Genomic DNA, 24,803 nt, shown 5'->3' on the forward strand with positions numbered 1-24,803 from the left:
TGGACCAGGCTCACCCATCTTTTCACACAGCTCACTTGTATATTCTCCACAGCTCAAATGCTCATGAAGGTGAAGAAAAAAGAGTGCCCATAACGTGATAACTTCTCAAACACAACATTTATTAAAAAATATAAAAGGTGCACTCACATGTACATAAAACCAAGTAAGCGTATTGTCACATCAGCTTGGTGCAGCCCGGCAATCCAAAGGTAGCTCCATGCCGACCATATGGACACATCCGGGTGATTCCTCGCTGTCTGTGGTATGCAGTGGACGCTGTCTAGCCATGCTCCAACGCGTTTTGTCACTTCCTGACTTCTTCACTGGGGTCGCGGCTATACGGCACGGCATCTCCCCTAATATACTTCTCCGCTTCCCTTCAGCCAATCACGAGAGGGCGCGGGGCAGTGTTACCAACTCACGGCTGCTGGGAACCTTTTGTCAATCTACCTGCATGGAAGGTAACGACCAACAATTAACCCCAGACATTTCAAAACTCCAGCGGGACGGCAATTACACATAGCACTGTGCATTTCAATCAAATAATAACATATGCCGTGACACTTTAGACTGATGAGAACTTATCAGCAGTCTCTATGGCCACAAAACAGTTGTCCGTCTGTGCCATTAACCCACTATGTGCTGAAACTCATAAGCACACTGTGGATGATAGTAATTTCAGACTAACACGTTCCCTATGTTTTAAAATAGGTATAGCAACACAGATTAGTATAACCAAGCGGTGTCCATATCTGCTCACAGCAATCCGCACAGAGTGCCATATTCGTAGGTCCCAGAAGCCGTATTCACAATAAAAACAAAAATAAAATCACAATAATTACCTGTAATGATTTTACATAGACCATAAATCAGCCTAATTACAATATTAATCAAATGTTCACCCGGCTAATAAAGCCTAGAGGTATAATACAATAAAACTATAATTGACTTCTAGCATAAATGAAAAAAAGTTAATAAGCATGAAAAATATTAAGAATATTAATTAGACACTCTGTAAATATTAAACTCCTCTATTCAAGCATTACTGATGAAACAATTGAGGTCCAATTCAATATTTAACCGCAGAGGATCCAAAGATTGGGTCAGGAATATCCACTTGGTCTTCTGTTTGGACAATTCCCTGACCCAATTGGCACCTCTCCAAGATGGAGTAACTCGCTCAATGCCCAAAAATTGGAGGCCCCTGTGGTCCCTCTGGTGGAATTGCCTAAAATGGGCAGACATATTATGCGCCTTTTTGCCTTTTAGTATATTAGAAATGTGTTCCCCAACCCTTTTCTTGACTGTTCGCTTAGACCGACTGATATATACCTTATTGCAGGGGCACATCAGTCCATAAACTACGCGGGTGGTATCACACGCAATTCGATTTTTAATAGTAAAGGATCTATCTATGGCTGACACAAGAAATTATCTTCTCTTCTTAACATTAGAAGAGGTGAAAAAACAAGCCCGACACCGACCACAGGCATGAAAGCCTTTTCTCCTAGGAAAAAAGGAAGTATCAGGAGGGTCTAAAATCTTTTGTATTAACCTGTCTCCAAAATTAGGGGATCTCCTATAAATAAAAGATTGCTCATTTGGTAGAACCGGACCTAACGTCTTATCCATCCGTAAAATATGCCAATGCCTCCTAAATATTTCTTCTACCCTGGGAATAGTCTGATAAGAAGCTGAATTCTTTGTTATTAATGATGCCTACAGTGCTGGCAGGATCAGTAATCTTATCCTTCAACAGATCAGCTCTCAGGGTAGCATACACTCTCTGAATTTCTTTATCAAGGATCTCCTCCCCATATCCCTTGTCCATAAATTTCTTCTTAATGACAAGGGACTGGGAGAGAAAATCTTGATCATGGGAGCAATTTCGCCTAATCCGCGTCAATTGTCCCTGAGGAATGTTCTTCAACCAAACAGGGTGATGCCCACTCTGGATTGATAAATAACTGTTCCGATCAGTAGGCTTGAAGTACACGTTAGTAGTGAACTTCAAGCCCTCCCTTTGAATCAGAACATCTAAGAAGTGTACTTGACTTACACTCCATACATAATCAAGTTTAATATTGTCGTGATTGTTATTCAAATGGGACTTGAAGGATAACAAAGAGGACTCTGGTCCTTCCCACACAAACAAAATATTATCGATAAATCTGCGATAAAAATGTAACTCAGGTCTATCGATGTTGAACACAAATGTGTCCTCCCACTCTGCCATAAAAATATTGGCAAGACTGGGAGCAAATTTGGCTCCCATGGCCACACCTGTCCTCTGGCTATAAAAGGTGTTACAGTACCAGAAGTAGTTGTGGCAGAGGCAAAAGTCAAGGGCTTTTTGAATGAACACTCTATGTTCATATGGTAGGTCATCTCTCCTACTAAAAGCCCAATTCAAGGCTAAAAGTGCATCATTATGCTGGATGATGGTGTAAAGGGATGACACGTCCGCCGTCACTAAGAAGGCAGATGAGTCATCCCCCAACAACACATCATCCAGTGAACACAAAAGATCCTTAGTGTCCTTTAAATAGGCTTTAGTTAAAGTGACACTGGGCTGAAAAAAGGTGTCCAAATATTGGCCCAACCTAGCATTAACAGAGCCTATCCCATACACAATGGGCCTGGCAGGGGGGGCTAACCGTGCTTTTATGAATCTTGGGGAGGGTATAAATGATGGGGATACGACAAACACTGGGAATTAGGTAATTTCTCTCTTTCTTTGTTAGTACTTGTTTTTTAAAGCCATACTCAACCAGTGTTTTGAGATCTCTCTCAAACTGAGGAGTCGGTACTCCCGGTAATCTGATGTATGTATCAGTATCACCCACCATATCACTGAGTTGTTTCTCATAAAATTCCCTATCCAAGATAACAACACTCCCCCCCCCCTCCTTATCAGCAGGGCGTATGATGATGTCCTTACGTTGTTCAAGTGATTCCAGGCCTTCTTGCAAATGCCTGTTCCGATTAACAGCAGTGTAGTCGGGTTCCAGCCTCTGTAAGTCTCCCAACACTAAGTTTTTAAATACTTCAACACTATGATTATTACTAACCATAGCATTGAATACGGATTTATTCCGCAGTCCGCTGTTAATCATCCTATTACCCCTCATATTACTGATAGAGGTTACAGGATTATTTAAAAAATACTTCTTTAAATTCAGCTTTCTAATGTACTTGTGTGTGTCTATATAAGTATTAAACTTATTTATAGCACGTTTGGGAGCACATATAAAGCCCTGATTCAATACGTGTAACTCACTTTTAGACAATTCAACTTTGCTTAAATTAAAAATACCATTAGTTAGTATTCCCTCCTTCTTTTTTTTTGTATTGGACTCGTCGTCCAGCCCTACATCCCCTACGGGCCTGATTCTCTGGGTGGCAAGCGATCTCTTCGTTGTCCCTGAGAATAAGGTCAATGGCGGCCCCTCCCCCTGCCTCTCCCTAAAAAAGGTTGATTGCGAGGGGACTATCTTTAGTAGAGTATATGAAGGCTAGAACCCCTGTCAAATTTGTATTTTGGATTTTGAATTTAATTTGGGAGGAACCGGTGACATTACTTCTGGTCGCGCCCGAGACCGAAAGTTCAGATTCCTCAGCAATCTGCTGCTGTGTGCCCCCACTGTAACCACTGCTGGACGCAATAACCTTATTTTAACTGTAAGTGCCTACATTGTTTTTAAAACCTAACTGATATACTACACTACGTGATGTTTATTCTTATTCCATGTGCAAGCCAAGTATCATCCAATATTGAGTGACATTCACTCTATAAAGAACTGTGATTCTATTGGAGCGTGTCACCTTTTATTTTAATGTGTAAAAAATATACAAAGTATATGTCAACGAGTCTGTGGTAGTGAACCCTTATAGATCCGCAGCTCAGGATTCCCCAGGGCGCGGAGTCTAAGCCGCAGCCTGCTTCTTCACCAGGGCCCCTGATGGTGGGGATGGACTTGCAGCAGACTGGAACCAGGTTGCGGCCCCCAGGTAGGCCCAGCTGAGGATGTGGAGACTGCTGGCATGTGCAGGGTAAACAGGAGACTATAAGGAGATCCAGGAGACAAGCCGAGGTCAGGACAGGCAGCAGACGAACATAGACGAAGAAACAAAGCCGGGTCGGTACACAGGAGATCAGATACAATAGCCAAGGGATACACGGATGGGAGTTCAGAGAACAGGCATGTTGCTCAAGCAAGGAGCAGTGCACTGAGCATGTGTATATATAGGGAAGCATACAGGGAGGTGACCCAGGAAGTAATTGACAGGAACAGGATATAACCCACAGTGGAGCAGGCGACGCCCATAGAAGCCCAAACACCACATGTGAAGGGAGGCAAGACAGAAGCACTGCAGCAATGAGGTAAGAATATACAGACAAAACTATAGGCTAACTTGTGACAGTACCCCCCCTCTTACGGGGCCTCCCCAGTCGTTTGGGCCCAGCCTTGAGAGGAAACTTCTGATGAAAAAGTTTCACCAAACGAGGTGCAGAAACATCAGTGGAAGGAATCCAACATCTCTCCTCAGGACCATATCCTTTCCAGTCCACTAGATACAAGAGCCTCCCCCTGGAGAATTTGGAATCCAAGATTTGCTTGATTTCATACTGATCCGAAGTACTGGCTATTGGAGAAGGACGACGAATAGGACGAGAAAACCTATTGATGATGTATGGTCTAAGGAGAGAAACATGGAAAACATTGGGGATTTTTAGATGTGACGGGAGACGGAGCTTAAAAGCGACAGGGTTAACCTGGCAGAGGATTGTAAAGGGACCAATGAAACGGGGAGAAAACTTCATAGAGGGTACCCTGAGACGGATATTCTTGGTAGAGAGCCAAACTTTATCACCAGGGAGAATTTTGGGGCTCACACGGCGATGACGATCTGCAGCTACCTTGTACCTGAAAGCTGCGGATGTAAATTCTTGGAAACATCTGCCCAGATAGAATTGAGAGACCATTGCACCTCTGCGGACGCCGGCACCACAGCAGAGATCGGAACAGGAAATGATACTGAAGGATGGCAGCCAAATACCGTGAAGAAGGGAGACTCACCAGTGCTGGCACTAGCATGGTTATTGAGGGCAAATTCTGCCCAGGATAAAAGGTCTACCCAATCATCCTGATGGGCAGAAATGAAGGCACGAAGATACCGTTCCACATTCTGGTTAACACTTTCCGTTTGACCATTTGACTGCGGATGAAAAGCTGAGGAGAAATCCAACTTGATTCCAAATGACGTGGCCAGGGCTCTCCAGAAGCGGGCCGTAAACTGAACTCCTCTATCTGAGACAATGTGTGAGGGCATACCATGGAGACGAAAGATTTCCCTAATGAAGATGGAAGCCAAAGTGACAGCAGAGGGTAGGCCTGGAGTTAAATGACACATTTTAGAAAACCTGTCCACCACCACCCAGATAACGGTGGAGCCTGCTGATGGGGGTAGTTCTGATATGAAGTCCATAGAGAGGCAGCGCCACGGTACATCTGGAACAGGTAGAGGTAACAAGAGACCTGCTGGAGCTGAAGTAGAAGACTTAGACTGCACGCAAATGGAGCAAGCCTGGACATATTCCTCAACATCCTTCCCTAGTGAGGGCCACCAGTAGTAACGCAGCAGGAAGGCACAGGTGCGTTGCACATCAGGATGTCCAGAGAGTTTAGAGTCATGTGCCCATTTGAGAAGCTTGGGGTGAAGGGAGGGCCTCACAAAGGTCTTTCCGGGAGGGATACGGGGAGACTGAAGGTGAGTGGAGGCCAGGAAACAATTGGCAGGAATAATATGTTCAGGTTCAATATGACACTCGGAGTCAGCAACGTCAAATGATCTGGACAAGGCATCCGCACGAGCATTCTTGGAGCCGGGCCGGAAGGTGATGTCAAAATTAAACCTGGCAAAAAAGAGAGCCCAACGTGCTTGCCTGGGATTTAAACGTCGGGCGGACTGCAGATACTGGAGGTTCTTATGATCGGTATAGATCAGAATACGATGAGGAGACCCCTCCAGTAGATGTCGCCATTCTTGCAGTGCCAGCTTGATAGCCAGAAGCTCCCGATCCCAGATGGTGTAATTTTTCTCTGCATCAGAAAACTTCTTAGAGAAAAAGGCACAGGGGCGGAGCTTACTGTCATGCCTTTGGAGAAGGACGGCCCCCACTCCCAAGGATGAAGCATCTTCTTCCAAGAAGAAAGGCTGAAGAATGTCAGGACGTTTGAGAATAGATGCCGATAGGAAGGCCGATTTGAGCTTGTGGAAAGCTTTGACAGCTTCAGGAGGCCAGGTTCTGGCATTGGCACCCTTCCGGGTCAAGGAGGTAATGGGTGCCACCAGAGAGGAGTAATCAGGGATGAACTGGTGATAGAAATTGGTGAATCCCAAGAACCGTTGCGTAGCTTTTAGACCAGAAGGCTGAGGCCAGTTGGAGATTACCTGATGTTTGGCAGGATCCATAAGCAGCCCTTTATCTGTGACAATGTAGCCTAGGAAAGGAACTTGAGTTTGCTCGAAGAGGCACTTCTCCAACTTCACATACAAGCGGTGGTCCCGAAGACTTTGAAGAACCGTACAAACATGCTGGCGATGAGTGTTCAAATCTGGAGAAAAGATGAGTATGTCATCCAGATACACGATGACACAAACGTATAGGAGATCAGAAAAAATGTCATTAACAAAGTTCTGGAAGACAGCTGGGGCGTTACACAAGCCAAAAGGCATTACGATATATTCATAGTGCCCATCTCTGGTGTTAAAAGCGGTTTTCCATTCATCTCCCTCTCGAATCCTAATCAAATTGTATGCTCCACGGAGGTCCAACTTGGTGAAAATATGAGCATCTCGTAGCCTATCAAAAAGTTCGTAAATCAAGGGTAACGGGTAACGATTCTTAATGGTGATGGCATTGAGACCTCTATAATCAATGCAGGGCAGGAGTGTACCATCCTTTTTCTCCACAAAGAAGAACCCAGCCCCAGCAGGAGAATTGGATTTACGTATAAATCCTTTCTGCAGATTTTCCTGGATGTACTTGGACATGGCTTGGGTCTCCGGGATGGAGAGAGGGTAGACTCTACCTCGGGGTGGTGAAGCCTCAGGTTGGAGGTCAATCGCACAGTCGTAGGGATGATAAGGAGGCAAACTGTCAGCAGCTTTTTTGCAAAAGACATCTTGGAAGGCCAGATACTGCCGAGGAAGAATTGGAGAGGTAGAGACCTCAGCCACAGGTACACGGAGAGGTGAAGACACCTTAGGGAGACAGGTCTGATGGCATTGCAACCCCCAAGATAACACTTGGCCAGAGTTCCAATCCAGATAAGGTGAGTGTTTCTTCAACCATGGAAGTCCAAGAATGATGGGACTAGAAGACTTGGGAAGTATCAGGAAGGAGACTTCCTCCCGATGAAGGACATCGACATGCATGGTGATGGAGGCTGTTCTGAAGCGTAGGGGTCCGAAGGCCAAGGTCGAGCAATCCACTGCCGAAACAGCTAGAGACATAGCCAGGGGAACTAGAGGAATGCCCAGTTCAGTGGCCAAAGACTGCTCAATGAAATTCCCGGCTGCTCCAGAGTCTACATATGCAGATACTTGATATGAATTTAGGGTCCAATGAATAGAGACAGGTATAACAAATCGAGGGTAGGTGGCATAGTTCAGATTCTAGTCTAGATCGCCTTCCTCTGAGTGACCTAGACCCGAGAGGGGGCAGGATTTTATCATATGACCACCAGCTCCGCAGTAAAGATACATGCCGAGTCTCAGGCGAGGGGACCTCTCTTGTGGAGCGAGGCGTGTCTGGCCTAATTGCATGGGTTCTTCAGAAGCCAATACTGCGGGAGAGATGGGTTGTTCCAGAATATTCTGGACTACAGGAGCAAGGTGACCCACCGGGGGGTGACGTGACACAGTCCTTTCCAGATCTCGCTCCTGGAAGCGGACATCAATTTGGATGCTAAAGGAAATCAAGCCATCCAAGGGGGTGGGTATAGTTCTGCCAGCTAGTTTGTCCTTAATACGATCTGCAAGACCTTGCCAAAATGTTGCAGTAAGAGCCTCGTTGTTCCATGTCAGTTCCCAAGCCAAGGTGCGAAACTGAACTGCATATTGACCAACAGTCATGTTTCCTTGAGGAAGACGAAGAAGGGCTCCTGAAGCAGATGAGGCCCTGCCAGGCACATCAAAGGTATTACGGAAAGCTTGTAGGAAGGCAGAGAGACTGGAAACGGGGACTGGAAGCCAAAGCTGGTCCCGACAGGAGTGAAATCATGTATGCCACCTTGGAACGATCAGGAGGAAAGTAATGGCCTGCTAGCTCGAAGTGGATTGAGCACTGATTGATGAATCCCTGACAAGCTTTGGGGTCCCCAGGGAAGCGAGATGGCGGAGGCAGCTGGAGTTTTGCAGGACGGACCTCTGCTGGAGGGACTGCGGAAGCAGAAGCGACAGGAGCGGACACAGGAGCTGGAACGGAGGAAGCGGGAATAGGCACAATCTGCAGATGATCCAGACGGGAAGAAAGAGCCTGCAGACACTGCATAATCTGTTCTTTATAAGCCTGCTGAACATTAACTCTCTGCTCCAAACTCTGAAGTTGATCCTGAAGTGGCTGCGGTATCTCCAACGAGCTCATGGCTTGAGCAAACTGTCAACGAGCCTGTGGTAGTGAGCCCTTATAGATCCCCAGCTCAGGATTCCCCAGGGCGCGGAGTCTAAGCTCCAGCCTGCTTCTTCATCAGGGTCCCTGATGGTGGGGATGGACTTGCAGCAGACTGGAACCAGGTCGCAGCCCCCAGGTAGGCCAAGCTGAGGATGTGGAGACCACTATAAGGAGATCCAGGAGACAAGCCGAGGTCAAGACAGGCAGCAGACGAACATAGACGGAGAAACAAAGCCGGGTCGGTACACAGGAGATCAGATACAATAGCCAAGGGATACACGGATGGGAGCTCAGAGAACAGCGATGTTGCTCAAGCAAGGAGCAGTGCACTGAGCATGTGTATATATAGGGAAGCATACAGGGAGGTGACCCAGGAAGTAATTGACAGGAACAGGATATAACCCACAGTGGAGTAGGCGACGCCCATAGAAGCCCAAACACCACATGTGAAGGGAGGCAAGACAGAAGCACTGCAGCAAGGAGGTAAGAATATACAGACAAAACTATAGGCTAACTTGTGACAGTATATTCCCACGCCAAGGATAAAAGGAATAAATATGTGTATAAATAAATAATTGCAGCGGCCCCTATAGGTAGTAAAGGAAATAAATGGGAATTAGCTTTTTTTTTTTTTTTTAAAAAAAAGGCTAACTACAGCGCTTGCTGATAAATGATGCCAAACCAATATCACAGTGGTTGGGGTGATGACAAGAATAAATAAATATCATACAGAGATTTCAATAGATATAGCAATATTATAGTAGTCAAAAACCACAAAAATAAATAAATATGTGAAGAATAATAATTAAAATAAATAAAACGTGACTGTTGGTGTATAAAAGTCCAATATATGTAAAGTGACTTGGTGCTCAAGTAGATCAAATAGAGTCCTTATATGATTAAAATGGAATTCAAGGTGCAAGTGCTTAAACGTGATTGTCCTTAATATTCTGTGACATCAATCCATTTCACCGTGATTTGTGGCTAGATAAAATCACTTACCAGAACCAGTGGGTCCTATGTGCTTTACAGCACTAGGACCTTTCGCGCTTAGATGCCCCCTGGGCTGGGATGGATTCCCCCTTATTTCTCTCCTATAGACTGGCCTGGATTAATGGACTGGGCCCTCCTTACATCATGGAAATATGGCAATTTGGGAAGGAAACAAAAGGCTCCATATAGTGTAGTAAGTTTGTAAAAAGTTTATTACCCACTACAATGGGTTAAAGGCAAGGATTAAGTATAAAAATTACATCCGTGGTGGTCAGCGGTCGGCTTGTGCGGGCTGCGTGTCCCCTTTGCAGAATGGCGAGCGGTACTTCCGGCCTGCGTTCCAGCTGCTTAGACATAATGACGCTATGCGTTCCAAACTGACGCCTTTCGTCACATCCGGTGACGTCTTCAGAGTGGGTAATAAACTTTTTACAAACTTACTACACTATATGGAGCCTTTTGTTTCCTTTATAAATTGCCATATTTCCATGATGTGAGGAGGACCCAGTCCATTAATCCAGGCCAGCCTATAGGAGAGAAATAAGGGGGAATCCATCCCAGCCCAGGGGGCATCTAAGCGAGAAAGGTCCTACTGCTGTAAAGCACATAGGACCCACTGGTTCTGGTAAGTGATTTTATCTAGCCACAAATTACGACGAAATAGATTGATGACACAGAATATTAAAGTGGAGTTCCACCCTAAATTTATACTTACCTCCATCTTCTCGCTCCGGGTCACCTGAAAAACAAATGGATAATCGCAATTTTTTTTTTTTTTTACTTACCTCGTATAGAAGAAAATATACTTACCTTACTTCCTTCTTCCTCCCCTCGGCGGTCACGGCGATTCGTCACTTCCTGGCTTTGCAGTGATTCCTGGGAGCTGAACGTCATCGCTCCCAGGAATCAATGCGCCTGCACCGGCCCCGACGTCAGTTCCGGTGCGCGTGCGTCATTCCCTTCTAAACAGCTTCTGGGCATGCCCAGAAGCTGTGGGGGGATGACGCGTGCGCACCGGAAGTGACGGCGGGGCCGGTGCAGTGCATCGTGGGACCGAAGAAGACGGAAGAGGACGCAGAAGAGGATCGCGCTGGCTTCAAGCTGCCCACACCTGAGATGGCAGCGCTGGACAATACTTTTTCAAGGTAAGTATTTCTCCTAAAAGGTAAGTGCAACCCGGGACAGATCAGAGGCTAGCCATTGTGGAATGTACTAGCCCGGACTGTCCCGGGGGTATTTTTATTAAAAAATGTATTCCCAGGGTGGAACTCCGCTTTAAGGACAATCATGTTTAAGCACCTGCACCTTAAATTCCATTTGAATCATATAAGGACTCTATTTGATCTACTTGAGCACCAAGTCACTTTACATATATTGGACATTTATACACCAACAGTCACGTTTTATTTATTTTAATTATTATTCTTCACATATTTATTTATTTTTGTGGTTTTTGACTACTATAATATTGCTATATCTATTGAAATCTCTGTATGATATTTATTTATTCTTGTCATCACCCCAACCACTGTGATATTGGTTTGGCATTATTTATCAGCAAGTGCTGTAGTTAGCCTTTTTTTTTTTAAAAAAAGCTAATTCCCATTTATTACCTTTTATTTTAAGGTGAGCAGCCATTGCACATGGTGGAGGATTGGTGTGATTAAGCACTGGACTACACAATGCTTTGGATCCCATAGGATTTTAAATCAGCAATATAGCACCGCACTGAGAACTTTATGTCTATTTATAGTTATGGTGTTAACTACCTTCACCTTGGACTTTGACAATAATATTTTTCACAGTGGATTAGTTTGTTTAGTTTTTTAGGTCACTATTTTCACCTAACATTTTTGATATACACTGTGCAAAAGAATAGATAAATACCCCAATACCTGAGCAAATAACCAAATACAGTAAGTAAACAAAACAAAATACAAAATGCAAAAATACAGTGATGAGAACTGCACGTTATAAATCAATAAAGCTTAACAAGTAAATAAATTTGAAAAAATTTACCGCGCTCCCAATAAGTGCCTCCAAAAAATTGTACATTAATTAGACTTTACCTATGAACAGTAGTGTCCAATTTGTTGGAGGCACTTATTGAGAGCGTGGTTCATTTTTTATGATATACATTGTGTTTATATATAATATTCTGTCACTAATATAGATATCTCTTCATGACTTTGTGATTTAATTTAGAAATAGGTTTAGTGCGGCTCCATAGATGTATTTACAATTTGATTGTGTATGAGGTGACACTACAGGTGGTGGCAGCTTTATCCGTGTTATTATAACACACACATTTTTTTACTTTATTTTTTTAATAGTCCAGTCACATATTTCTTTGACATTTTCATTTTTTGCACTTATGTATCTGCACAAAGAGTAGCGCATCAGTCCCCTTTTTTAATCATTTTTTGAAATTTGTATCACTGTCTGTGTCTCTAGAGCAATTTTCGCAATACTTTTTGTCTGGTAAAATATCTGTAATGAAAACATAGATATCAGTAAGAATCAAGAGAAGTAGAAAAAAAAACGTTTTTGGTTTGACACTTTAATGAAATGCTGTTAAGGACACCTGCTATCAATGTGCAAATGTATCATACAATGAGACATAATTCTCGTCTGAAGGTGTACAGTATAAGTAGGGAAGGGGAAGTAAGTAAAAACTACTAAGAGGGGCCACAGACAGCAACAATAATATAATAGACATATTCAGTATCTATAACTTATATTTACAATCTCCTCTGAAACATATTTCTGAAATTGCTCTACAGTAGCTGGTAGTAGCAATTATCACTATGGGCTTAGGAATGCTTACACATTGTCAAAAACAAAGACTTAGACTGGGCGCAGTCTATGCTGCTCCCTATACAGTAAGTTCAAACATAACATGACTGGGCAGGGTCTCTACATATAAAATACTGATTATAGATGATCAATCTCACTTAACTGAAAACACAACTTTGTATAATTCATACAAGAATTTAAAATCAAGAAGTATACTCAGGAAAACATCAAGATCCACAAAGTTACAGAAATTCGAGGATATTTGGGTAGCGCCTTCCCCTGCAGGAGCCGCTGGTGACAATGGGTTCTCTGTTCTACCACAACTCTTTAAGCTGCTCAGTCTCCGCTGACACACCTGGTTATAGGTTACTCACCCCTGTGTAGCTTGAGTGCTAATATTCTACCGCTCCATGATACTACACAGAAAATAGACCACAGGCAACATGAGAATTAGATAAATGTTTTATTGAAGGGTAAGCAAATGCAATGCATAGAACATATAAAGAGGACAATAGAGTATGTAACGAAACCTCATTATTCTTAGCAATATAACTATGCATACAGCCCCAATGGTGGGTGGAGGCATGCATTACTGGCAAAGGGGTACCCCTGGTGGTCTCTAAAGTATCTGATGCCTAATTGTCAAGGTTAGCTGGCTGTTGTTAGAGCCTTTCTGTAAGGTTGTGCACATGTAGCTGTCACTTTAATTCTGATCCCAAAAGATGGCTAATGAGCTGTTAAGTAAGGATGTATCTGTATTATATTAACTGTGTGTGGAAAGGGGTTCATTTTGTTAGCTGTGCTCAATCCTGGCATACAATAGGTTTGGTCCCATATAAGAGACAAATTCTGATGCTCCAGGTGAGGCTGGAAGGGAATGAACAAGCACTAGATTGGGGTTCACGCCCTGTCATTGCTGCAGGAAAACATGGACGGAACGAAGACGAGGATAGCTGCACTTCCCATACAATGCAATTTCATTTCGGGAGACATAAAAGCAAGCACAGATGATGTATAGGTATACAGCAGGGGAACAAGGTGATGCATTTCGCATGACTAGCGTGCTTTTGTCAAAACTATCATTGGTCCCATACATTGGCAGTCAATTAGTCCAGTGGTATCAGTCCTCGCGATCAGATCCTTATGATACAGTCCTCACTGAGGTAGGCCTACAAACCAACCAGCCTCTCCAGTTCAAATACTAAGGGAGAAAAACTCTCTCCGTGGCTCAGACTCTTACTCTGGTGCTCATGGGATCTCAGGGTAGGCAAGCACAGGTCCACTCACATTGGTTTTCCCACACTGTCTGCCTGGTGTCCTGCCAGACCCCAGACCCCAGCAACAGGCCTGAACTCGTTGGCTTCCCATGTTGCTCTGCCCAGATCCCTGCACATTTCCATAGAAAACGCTGTCCTCTCCTCATCCGAAGTGCAGAGGATCTTGGGTAGAGAAGTCCAACAGCCCCTTCCCCCTGATTACCTCAAACACTGCTTCTAAAGGGGGGGGAGTGAGGGAGCAAGTGTGGTCTTCCTCACAGAGCCATTCTGAGACAGGTTAGTGTAACGACAACAAGGAAGTGGTTGAAGAGGGCCGGCCGAAAAGGCACACAGCCTGGCGCTCCTTTCACACTCTAACACAGCAGGAGACAGGGGGAGCAAGCAAAACACAGCCCGAAGCTGCACCACTTTACCAATGTTTACAGTGACGGGGGTGGCTAGCGGGGGCTTCATACAGGAAGCTGCACTCAGCTACATTTGTTTACAACTTAGATGATTAGTAATAATTGGTAGCTTTGGCAGAATATGAAGATTGTACCATTTTGCAAAGATAATGCTACCCAGCAGTTAGATTAAAAACATAGTTATTCTAAACTTTTTCATTATGACCACTTTACCATGTTTTTATTTTTTTGTAAATATCAAAATGTTCAAGTAACAGTCTTCTTAAGCCTGTTATGGTTGTAAGTTAGGATTCTTGTCTAATCATTAATGCATTTGTTACCCCCAAACTTCATATTCTTGATATGTGTCTCTTTGTATTGCTTCCTTTATGTAAAATCCCTGGTGTTCCTGCCAGTTCCTCTGCTTTCCTATTAAAAACTGACCACACTAAGCAGGAAAACACACTGTGGTCAGTTCTCTAGCTATGCTGGGAACTCAGTGTTCTCTCCTCCAATAATCAAATTTGTCCTGACACGCACCTGCTGCACAGCCATTCACTGGAAAGCTCAGTGTGCTGCTGCTTCAGCTCTTTGCAGCTGAGAACAGAGGGAATATGATCACTTATAAAAAAAGAGAAAAAAGGTATTTATAATGAACTTTTATATCTATACAAAAATGTTTTGCCTTTCATTTCTATTTTAAACTGAATGGGTTGTTTTTCAAGGTGATCGTTTACAATCACTTTAAGGATGGATTATATAATACTGGGTAAAATAGAAATAACAGAATGCTACATGGTGCTTTGTTAAACTGTTCAGGATTCCGCTTCCTCCATGTCCTCAGCATTCTAAATATAGCTGTGCGAATGTTTTCCTTTTTCTTATAATATATTCGTCAATCAGCATAAAGAAAGTCACGGTATCCGCTCAGGTCAGTTTTATCTTAGCAAAGTAGACCTGATAGCTATATATGGATATGCAAAGAGACTATTCATTTTCATATCATATACCGTAGTTACTTTAAATTTAGTCAAGGAAACCTCAATACCAGCAGCACAAGAAAAAAACACGTTGACAATAATTTCTGCTAGTTTAACCACTTAAACTTCATAGCTCCGGAAGGTTTACCCCCTTTTTTTGCGATACGGCACTGCATTATTTTAACTGACAATTGCGCTTTTGTGCCCAAATTAAATGTATGTCCTTTTTTTTCCGACAAATAGAGCTTTCTTTTAATGGTATTTGATCATCTTTGTGGTTTTTATTTTTTGCCCTATAAACAAATAAAGACTAGCAATTTTGAAAAAAAAAAAAATATATATATACATATATTTTTTACTTTCTGCTATGAAACATATCCAATAAAAAAAATCTAATTTCTTCATCAGTTTAAGCCAATATGTATTTTGCTACAAATTTTTGGTAAAAAAAATTCTAGTAAGTGTATATTGATTGGTTTGCGCAAAAGTTATAGCGTCTACAAATGATGGGATATATTAATGGAATTTTTATCTTTTGTTTTTATTTTTGGCTAGTATTGGCAGGGACCAGTGACTCATAGCGGGATTGTGATATTACCGCAGACAAATCGGACACTTTTGACACTTTTTTGGGGACCAGTGACACTAATACAGTGAATGGTGCTAAAAAATATGCACTGTCCCTGTATTATAGACACTGGTAGGGAAGGGGTTAACATCAGGGCGATGAAAGGGTTACATTTGTGCCTAGGGAGTGTTTACCAGCTGTGGAGGAGGTGCTTGTACTGTGAGAAGGCAGAGAGCCATGTTCCTACTTAGCAGAAACACAAGACCACTACCTTACCCTCTCACAGAACGGTGCTATGCCTTGTTTACATAGGCAGACCGCCATTCTGCGTCTTTCCCGAACGATCATCAGGTTTCTGCTGGACCCACTGATTGGTTCTCGCTGTGTCCAATCACAGCGGGAGCGGGTTGCCGGTGGCGCACGTGTGTGCCCCAGACCCGGAAGTGCAGGATGATGTACAGGTACGTGATTCTGCACAGAGGAGTAAATGTACTTGGGGCAGTCGGCAACTGGTTAAATGTGTGTTGATTTCTTTCACAGTAGATTGTCTGAATCCCAAATTTAACATATCTGACACATATAAACTATGAGAGGGTGGATTATTAATGGCAATTGTTACCAGTGTGATCACTGGTGTTTATGGTCAGGGATATGGGTTAGGTTTGGAGGAGTGAACACTCCCAGACAGACCACATTTGCATTCAGACCACATTAAGTAAAGCCCAGATGTGATGCTGAGCCTCCAGGAATCAATTTCCATACAGGAAAGGAGCTTGTACAATTATGTAAAACTGAAGGTAGAGCTGGAGTTCAGCTTTACATTTTTTCCCATCAATATTGATATTCCAAATTGTATTCTGTTTTATATTGTTATGAGGGGGGCATCAATCACCTTCCTTTGTAATGTTCCTGTACTGCGCATGCTTTCTTGGATTTCAATATGCTAATGTGCATACAGACCACTTTTCATGCAAAAATGTTCATCTAAGAACTTTATCATTAGGGGAGAGCACACAGCCTCATGCCCATTAAAGAGGAATTAAACTTCTATCTTTAAGTTTTACCCATAGGTTAAGCCTTTAATAAGGCTTACCTATAGGTAGTGTAAATATCTCCTAAACATGCACCGTTTAGGAGATATTTACTGTCCTAGCAGCCAGTTCCATCACTGGTGCATTCCAACAGCCGCCTGTGCCATTTCTTCAGAACAGTGTTCCTTGACTGGCAGCTCCCATGGACATGCGCGGGAGTGGCGTCATCGCGGCTCTGGCCAGTCACAGAGCCAGAGCCGCGAACCTGGAAGGAAGACCGGGTATAGATGGATGCAGTCTCCAGCGATGAAATCACATCACTGGAAGGCTTCCTTTTCAGGTAAGTTTCATATAATGTGCTACTATGCAATGCATACTAGCACATTACGCCTTTGACTTGCAGGTACAATTAAATTGAAAAAAGTGCAGTTCTTTACAACGGCTTTAATGCACATGCAATTTTTTAAATTTCATTTTTGTAATATCCCATGGTATGGCCTTCTCATCTCATATCTTTTTTTTTTTCAGGCAGCAGTGAGCACTTTCTTTGTTGTTAAGAAATCAACCTGGTGCCACAACCAGCAATACCACCTTGCACAATTGTACAGCAGAATAGTGATGAAAGGATCAGTTCTAATTATCCTGAGTGCTTTGGCACCATGCATATAAAGTTCCCCCCCAGTTGACATGTTGGAGCAGCTTCTGGGAAAACATAGGCAGCTATTTCTGGGAAAACCTAAGTTGATTGGCAACAGGTTGACCTTGTTGAAAGCTCACCATACTATGCAAGTCTTTAGTGGGGTGGTGGGCCACTATAGGCTAATCAATACCTGTAATACTAAGGATGATTGCATACTGATAAAAAATGCTTCATGACCTGTTTCATTGTTCTTCTCTTCATTGTTATTAAACTTCTGCATGTTTTTTTAACCTCACAAAACTTTGTACCTCTGTGCAATCTTGTTTCTTGTTACTGTCAGTTGTTTTACTGCAATCAACTTCTTGTGCTGTCACTTGCTCCCCTTATTACATTTCTACAAGAGTGGTTGAAAATATTATGTAATTATGTCTACAGAAAAGAAATCAGTTATGCATGACAGCCTTTAATGTGTTCTTGTTTCTGCAACGTGATTTAATTTTTAAGTGAAGAATTCTGTTAGCAAACCTGCCTGCATACAGTATTGGTATTTTATTTTTCCTCTACTGTGCATACTCTATGATGTTTGTTTTCAACATGCAGTGTCTTACATATAAAAAGAATATTGATATGGAATAGGATCACTACATTTCCACTCAAAACCTTGCTAACAGAATACAGTATTTTTTCAATATCATATTGAATTTTATCACATGTATAATCGCCTATAGTATAACTAAACCCACATAAAAAAAAAAACTATCAATACATGGTGTATTACACACTGTTCATACTCACTCAGTCACTATGAGATTTGTTTTCTGTATTCTGCAAAAAACCTGGTTGATCCTGCTGTTCTCTATCTCCACCTACTGTCTAAGTCCCCAATTCAGCTAGGGATTTTGCAGAGCAGTGCTTGCAGCTCTGCTCATGCTCAGTTTTCAGTGAGTTTCTATGCTGAGCATCTCCTTCCTATCACATCTGAGTAGCCAAAGTGACTATAGAGTCCTACATTTGGGCGTATACACAGTTGTAAATGACAGCCCACTCCCTCCTTCCATCTCCATGCCCACTAACCATCTAAATACAATGGAGGCAGGATATTACATGTAGACTCATGGAGGCTTCACCTCCCTCTTATTCTAAGACACAAGCTGGAGGAGCATGACAGAGCCTGTGACTGGCAGAAATTTGCCCACACCATGTTATTGCCAAAAAAAATAAAGCCGTGATTTCAAAACATATTTTTGTATGCCAATTTAAAACAGCTTATTGATATTTTTTATTTTTAATCTGTATTCCAAAGGCTGTTTTTTTATTTTGAACATGTGACTAGCAACAGAGGACTGGAAGCTCCTCCTGCTTATGTTTCCCTGCAGACAGGCTGAGAAAGAGCTGGGTCATGTGACAGCTAGGTAGGAAAAAGGTACTTAGATGTTTTTTTTTTTAATTAAAATAATTACAGTGCCATCATCCATATACAGAAATAAAAGAGACAATGTAAATGAAACAGTGTGCGTTTAGTATCACTTTAACTCCCAGACCTTAAAGTAGAACTAAAGGCAAAACTTTTTTTCCCTTTGGATATAGCAAGTTAGGATCATAACCCCTTTCAGATTTTTTTGCCATCTATATCCCAATCCCTTCACTTCCTGTCCCATAGTCAAACAGGAAGTGAGAGGAAATTGATAAACATTTAATGAATTCCTTGGGGACCAGCAAGTCACCAGAACTAGTGTCCCTATTGAAAGATCTCTCCTCTCTTACTTTTCTGGGAACAACCCAAAATTTGGGATTTTCTTTTACTTTCAGTTTTAATGATAATGGTAAACAGGACAAATAGAAAGGGTGAACATCCTTAATGGAGGAACAGACAACAATAAAAACCTTACAAGGGTTCTAATTCCTCTCCACTCATCTAAAACTAAAACCTTTATTTCCATACCATAAATCTGTTTATGTCCTGTGTACCTGACATCTGTTCCTCTGATCCTGTTGCCTGTACCTTGTTCCAGTTTTCCTGAGCTCCCTCCTTGCCTATTCCTGACCCATCTTACCGTCTCCTTGTACCTTGTACCCCTAGATCCTGCTTTGCACAGTTCCTCTGCTGTTTTGTTTAAAGCTTAGTTAGTTTCTTAGTTATTTAGTTAGTTGAAAAAAACCTTCTGGGACTTTCCTGTTGCTACATAGACCTATTTCAGTACACCTTGTGAACCTTGGACTGGAGATGAGGACTAGAAAAATCCAGAAGAGCATGCAGACAGAAGTATCAGCCAAATAATCAGCAGAGCCACAAAGAAAAACCAACATTCATAAAGGGAAACTCTGGTTAGGTTACAGGTACAGGATGGCAGAGTCCACCAGTGATCCCAGCAGGCAGGTGGCTGAAAAACACATAGGCGACTACAGCTGATTCTTGGAGTAGTCCAGGGCAGGCACTAGGTGATAGCATGAAACAAAATCAGTGAAAACAGCAAAACCTTGGAGCAAGCCAAAGTCAGGAATGAGTGAGACACACAGTACCAAATCACAGGCCGAATAAAGGGTATGGATGAAGCTGAGGTCAGGAACTAGTAAGCAGCAGTACAAAGCAGAATACAAAATCAGGTCCGGAGAGAGCCTGGTCATTAACAGGAAGCATATGCAGGGCATGACACAGGTCACAATATAAAGAACAAGCTGAAGACTAGTCAGCACTGACATACTTAGAATTACACCCCAAAACACAGTATACCACATGTGTGAGACTTTTTCAATGTTTGGACTGGTTATATACTGGACATTGTATCTTGTGTATGACAAAAATCAACCAATTGTATCAAAAACAATGTACTGTAATGTTTGCCTCTGTAAGAGTGGTCAGGGAATATAGCTTAGTGTAGTATTATCTATAGCAGTCCTTGTTACTATAAGCCAAGCAAGCCTAACCTACTGGTACATGTCTGCCTCCAGGAATGCCATGTTAACTTGTCAGGAAGTAAAGGAGTCTGAATAAAAGAAAAACAAAAGAGTTCCTGTGATTCCAGGAGTGCAGTTGTCTGCAGGGTTTGGCTGGGACTGGTGTCTTGCAGGAACATACTCAGTGGGACATGTGTATGAGTCATTTCAGATGGAAAGCAGAGACATGGTCAGCAAACAGGTAAATGATTAGTCCAGGCATCAGGCAGAAACATGGTCAATAAACAGGCCAGGGTCAGTACCAGCAGCATGCAGAGCCAACACTGCACTGTTGCTGGCTGCAATGGTCTGGTGACACTGGGACTGGGGTGGCGGAGATCAGGAACACTGTTTCTGGCTTGAATTGTTCTGGTGAAACTAGGACTGGTGTGGCAGCAATCAGAAACAATGTTGATGGCTTATACTGGTCTGGTGACACTGGGACTTCTGTGGTGGGGATCAGGAACACTGCTGCTGGCTTACACTGATCTGCTGAATTTGGGGCTTGTGTGGCAGTGATCAAGAACGCTGGCTTACATTGGTCTGGTGACACTGGGACTGGTTTGGTGGGGATCAGGAAAACTGTTGCTGGCTGTACTGGTCTAATGTGGTAGCAATCAGGAACACTGTTTCTAGCTACACTGGCCTGGCAACACTGTAACTGGTGTGATGGAGATTTAAGACACTGCATGATTAGGGCTCATTTACACGTGAGGTAGGGGGGTGGTAAAACTTCAAGGTTGAATTGTTACCCATGTCATGGCTGTGATGCTTTGCAGCCAGGGCAGGAATTCTACTCCCTGTACAAATGGCAATCACTATCCATGCTAGTGTATGGCAATGTTTGTGCAGGGTCCGGGGTGGTTAAAGCAGGCATTGAGGAGGTGATATAATGCCTCCTCATCGTTTGTCAAATGCTCTCTGAAGTGTGATCTGACCACAGATCGCTCTTCAGCACATGGGAACGAGGCCTCATGGTGACACTGGAACTTGTGTGGCAGTGATCAGGGACACTGAGACTGGCTGTACTGGTCTGGTGACTTTGTACTGTGGTGGCACTAATGTACAATGGCTGGTGGCACTAACGTACAGTGTTAACAGAGCAGCCAGCCATCGTACATGATCACTGTCACAACAGTACAATGTCACCATAGTGACACTGCACTTGTTCCTCTGCAATTACATAGAAATCCTAAAAAAAAAAACAAGACACTTTGTTAAGAGATTTTACATCATCAGTAGAAATTGATCATAACAATTGTGAATGTTATTGAAGTAATCGTCGTGATTTGGGGCTTCTTTGCTGACTGAGGGCCTTGAGAACTTTCTATCACAAAAAAAGAAAAATTAATTTAAACAATTCCGTGATACAGCAGCAAAGCATATCTGCACATTATGACACAGTTACTTCCTAACACGCCCTTCTCTGCCAATGCAGTTACCCCTTCTTGCTTTGTTGCTACCATAACATTGTCTCCTGGTCTTATTCCAAGTCTGGAAGCTGTTTTGATTGGCAAGCCAGAGATGCCATAGATACCACAAATATGCATGGGAATTACTCTGTATCTGCATCCATGGCATGATGAGATTGTACACTGAGCTGTTCATGTGCAACTCAGTGTACAATTAGAAACATAAATGCTAGCAGGCAGCATAGAATCTAATATGAAAGAGGAGACATTTTGCCATAAGAATCGACAGCTAGCTTCTTTGTTAAGAAGAATTGTATAAAGATCCAAAATATTCTGTGTAACGGATCTTTGTACCCCAGCTGGGCACACTGTGTCTCCTGTCCTCCAAACGCACCCACAGCCTGCAGAGAAGCCATATCCAGCCCTTAACCCCTCAATCACGAGACAATCCACACAGGTGTTGAGGGTTAACCATGCAGAGCTTAAACTGTTTATTACATTCCAAGACACAGTTTTACATACAGTTAGGGAAACTCCCCTTAGCCTTTCCACAGAAGGGGGGGAAGGGAACATAGACCAACCAATGAGAACTGAACATTTGTACATTTGAAACAAGCAGTCTTAATACACACCCCCTGCGTAGAGATGTCTCCAACTCAGACCATTGTCTGCCATGAATCCACACACTTAGACACAGAAACAGGAGGGGGGGGGGGGGTGGGTTGTAACATTACATTACATTAATTCAATGCCATGAGACAGTTGTTCAGAGGATGAATAAAGGGAAAATAAAATGCAATGTCCCAAACTCATAAGAAAATGACACAAAGGGGTTTACAATCCAGGGACAGGGTGATCTGTCACCCATAGTGACGGCTAGTACCGTCACATCCTGCAACTCTGATCAACAGGTACACAAAACATTTGGGAAAGGTTATTGCTGCTTCAGGAGTTTCAACTAGATTTTAAGGTAATTTGTCCACAGAAGGGTCTATGTAACAAGCATTCACTCTGCGGATGTCTTAACCATTTGAATAGGCACCATGGATGTTATATTGTTTGTATTATGATTATCTTCTAGGATTGTCAGTTTCATTTAGTGGCCATATTGCGGTATTTAAAATATTTTTTGAAAGTTTTCTACATAAACCCTATAGTTTTCCAGCTTGGAATGCTTGTATTGAACTCTATGTTCAATAAAAACATGAAAAATTAGATGTTTTTTTCATTTGACTGAGCACATCATGTTTGTTTATTACTTTTACTTAGCTGAATAAAAGACTGTATTTAGAAACCCTTCATGCAAAAAAGAATGCACAGGGTTGATATTTTTTTTCTTGCAACTGATGGCAGATTCTTAAGTCCACCCAAATGTATTTGGGCTTGCAAGTTACATGGTAAAATGGTTTTGGTTTTGTTCACTTTGGTCACTTTGTGCAAAAAAAGCATTTCATTTTTTCTCCTTTATAAAACAAATTATGTTGCCATAAAAGTGACTATTAGCTCTTTTAAAATCAGTCTACCATTCATGTACGCAGGCATGCAATAAATTTGCAGTTAGGTCCATATATATTTAGACACAGGCACAATTTTATTTTTCCAGGTATTTACCAAAACATATTCAAGCTATAGTTATATGATGGTTTTGGGCTGAAAGTGCACACTCTCCGTTTTAATTTGAGGGTATGTAAATCCAAATTGGAGAAAGTGTTTAGGAATTACAGCTCTTAAGATTAGCCATCCCCCCTTCTTCAAGGGACCAAAAGTATTTGGACCAGGTGTGGACTACTCCTTTGTTATTTCTTCATCGATTAAGCGGGTAAAGGGTCTAGAGTTGATTCTAAGTGTGGTATTTACATTTGGAATCTATTGCTGTGAACCACCATCATGCGTTCAAAGGAGCTGTCCATGCAAGTGAAACAGGCCATTGTAAGGCTTCAAAAATGAAACAAGAGGGAGGAGCCTGCTAATGGAGCTGATCCCGACGGCCTGCTGAGTCTCTGAGCCACCGCCCAGAGAGATGTGAGGGAATGCTCTCTCACCTAGCCTCGATGCCTGCCTAGCTGGATCCCGCTGCCCCCCCACCCACCCCGCTACCCGGAGGCCCCGACCCGGTCCTGGTTGCCGACCCCCCCTGAGGCTTGGAGGAGGGAGAACGAGCACCCTGGGTCCCTCCGGGAGACTGGAATCGGCTGTGTATTGGAGAGGTGGCCGCCGAGTGCAGGAGCTGCTGAGAAGCTGGGAGAGCCGGCGTCCAGGATCAGGAGAGAAGGTTTGATTGGAGTGAACACCGTCGAGGGGCCAGTGCTGGAGGGATCCAGTCTGGAGAGACCCAGCAACATTGGATATCGTAATCATCCCCACCATACCACTATACAAGGGACGCCACAGATTAGCTGAAGGGGACTGGTGAGAGGGGAAACCCCCCAGAATTTTCATATGAACGATATCAAAACAGTCTTTCTTAAAAATACTATCATCATTTTGGAGTGTATAAATTAAGAGCTAATGTGACTGTGATGGAAAAATGGTGTGGGACCCTGCTTGCTTGAGTGCGAGAGAAACCCCCAGAGAGGTTGTACGTTTATTTTTTAACATCAGCTCTTCTTAAAAAGCACTGTCTTATTATCATCTATGAGTATGTAGCTTAATAGAACAGAGGGACTAATCTGAAAAAAGTGCGGGACTATGCTTATTTAAGCGAGAGGGGAAATCCCCTAGAACCCCCCTGCGTTGGATCATAAAATCAACCTTCCTTGAAGCACTGTTAAATTATCACCCAGGAGTATATAGCTTAAAGAGTCAATGAGACTGTTGAGAAAAAATGTGCGGGACTCTGTTTACCAAAGTATGAGGGGAAACCCCTATAGAATTGCACTACATTTGATCTCATTCCTAGTCCTTCGTGAAAGTATCAGTATATTTTCATCTATGAGTTTATAGGTTAATGAGTCAGAGGGATGGTTCTGAAAATTGTGCGGGACGCTGCTTACTTATGGTAGAGGGGAAACCCCCCAGGATTCTATTCCACATGATCTCAATATCAGCCCTCCTTGAAAGTACTGCTGGATTATCTTTCATGAGTGTATAGCTTAAGAATTGTCGGGAC

Source organism: Pelophylax lessonae (assembly GCF_965119305.1).
Source record: "Pelophylax lessonae genome assembly, chromosome: 5".
Lineage (NCBI taxonomy): Eukaryota > Metazoa > Chordata > Amphibia > Anura > Ranidae > Pelophylax > Pelophylax lessonae.